The following is a 2,547-nucleotide window of genomic DNA, read 5'->3' on the forward strand; positions in this document are numbered from 1 at the left end:
TCTATTCCATGAACAAGTGCTTAAAATAACAATACATGCATTATTGTTAGATTTTGATAAACATTCATTTAAAATTTTCGTTCCTAATTATCCATCTATTATATTCGCATTATACACATAAGAAATGAGCTCTATATGGTTGAATAGACTGCTTGGACCCACAATATCGTGCAGATGTTAAACCTAGTTTGAATATCAAAGTTTAGAGCTTATTGTGAATAAAGATGAAAATTAGGCATACCTGGTCCTTTTACGAGTTGACTCATTGGAACCCTCCTTCAGTTTTTCTCTATGTATATAGATTATCAAAAAAGAGTATAGCACAGTGGCGCACCTCTCGCCTATTGACTAAAAGGTCTCAAGTTCGATACTTAGTGGAACTGTTCATGCCCCTTTATTAGATATTGAATATTTTTATTTCAATATATTAGGCCTATGGGTCTCTCTTATAACCGAAAAAAAAAAATTAGAAATTTTCCCTCAACAAAATTCACATCGATTGGGAAACCGGTCTTGAGTGTCACATATAATCACTTCTCAGCCGTGAGTTCATATGATGAAAACACATTTTCCTTATACGTTCAAGAAATTATTTTACAGATTTATCATTGTTAATAGTATAGTGATTTGAACATTTGGACATGATATGTTGGGACCAAACGACGTTATAGAAAGAAATTGGACTTTAAATCAGAGCGCTATAGCTATGTGCTTTATACGGCGACCTTGATCGAACTACTGTATCCATTATTGTCATCGAAATACCTGGACCACAGCACCACGCCTCCGTACTTCGGCGTACTCTTGAGGCTTGGAAGCATAAGATTAGTTGCATCTGTCGGCGGGATGTACCCGACCTCGGCGGCATCTTGAGTTGCAGGTAAGCCAACGAATATCTTCCCAGTCTTTATGAAGGCTGTCCAGTTGTCCCACGCGATTAGCATGGCACCCTGGTAGCTCCTCATATAGGAACACGTAAAGCTGTCATAGAACCGGATCCATACGTAGTCAAAGAGCCCCGTGCCAACAACGGCTTTCAGTTGTTGGTTGAAGCTGCCGCACCGGGGGGAGAAACTGAGGAGCACCTTTTTCCCCGGAGTGCTGTAAGCAGACAGGGAACGCGCCAGGTCGTCGTAGAACTCTGCAGGAGCTCCCTCCTCTATGGCAAAGTCGATGCCATCAAGCACAGCTGCTCCCAGCGGGCGGGAGGACGACTTCCCGCCGAGGTAGTTGTTTTCCACAAATAGTCCGCCACCTTCTGGGCATCAGCCTTGGACTCCAGTGAATAGTCCCCTCCGGTTCCGCCAATGGACAGGAACACCTTCACGCCCTTCGCCTGGCAATCATTTATGGCGGCACTGCACCCTGCGGGGGAAGACCCACAGTGACCAGCAGCGAGGTTGAGCCCCGGGTTCCGGCCACGACCGAACCGGTTGAGGAAGGCGATGTTGATAAAAGCGTATTTTCCGGTGGCGCAGGCCTCGGACAGGGTTCCCTCGTTGCTATTCTGGCCCCAGTAAACACCTATTTCACCTCCATAAGCGGTCTCAATGAACAACGCGACTATTACAAAGGACAGGAACAATACGGGATTTCTTGCCATCTTTTTTTGCAATTGATTGCTTGAGATCATATTTATAAACTTTTTGGCTGTCACCTTTTGCAATTTACTTTCGGATAAAGATTTGCTTCCCACAAAAAGAGCGTTTCTGTAAGGCAAGGCCGTCAATTTTTATTTTTCCCGAAGAAAAAACGATCGTGCTTCTATATACATATATTCACTTACCCAAAATAAATAAATAAATATATATATATATATATTCAAAAAAATAGAGAAAATTAGGAAAAAATTTAAAATTAAAGATAATTAAAACAAATTTGACAATTCGTAAAAAATACAAAAATAAGAACTTATGAAAATCCAGAAAAAAAAATTACGAATAAAATAATTTATGAATTTTAAAAAGTAAGAAACCAAAGATAATTCAGAAAATTATGGAAAATACAAAAAATAAAAATAAAAATTCATAAAAATTAATACAAATTAATAAAATTCATACAAGTTTTATAGAATAGTTCACTCCCTCAGTTAGACAAATCACGCAATTTATTAAGGCATTAAAGAACTCCAACCTCATACTAACGTGGATTGGTTCAAGTGGTTCGGCGCTTATTTTTCTTAAGTAAGCTCTTGGGTTCGAGTATTGTAGATGGCGGAAATTCACGCTGAGAGAGTTTTACCTCTCAGTGAATCGACCCGACGCGACTGGATTAGTTAAAACTTATTGAGCTTCCATATACTATGATTTACCAAAAAAAAAAAACTCCAACCTCATGAGTTTTTTGCTGCTCGATTGGAAGCTTCCCATTCAAGCAATAATATAGCTCAAGCTGCCATAGAGCTCAATGATGCTTTTACCGAAGGACTCGAGGTCGATGAGCTTTATGAGTCCTCCAGTTGCAGGCGAGATCTCCTCTAATGCTAGAATAATGATGGTCGAGATTTTTTTTCCTGTATAATCTTCTTTAATTTTTAAGTTTTTTAAT

General features: G+C 39.5%; 1 pseudogene; it reads right to left on the minus strand.

The window, feature by feature from the left end:
• Positions 1-713: 713 nt before the first annotated feature.
• LOC116188736 lies at positions 714-1,603 on the minus strand (annotated as a pseudogene).
• Between the last annotated feature and the right edge of the window lie 944 nt (positions 1,604-2,547).

Source organism: Punica granatum, chromosome 8, assembly GCF_007655135.1.
Source record: "Punica granatum isolate Tunisia-2019 chromosome 8, ASM765513v2, whole genome shotgun sequence".
NCBI lineage: Eukaryota > Viridiplantae > Streptophyta > Magnoliopsida > Myrtales > Lythraceae > Punica > Punica granatum.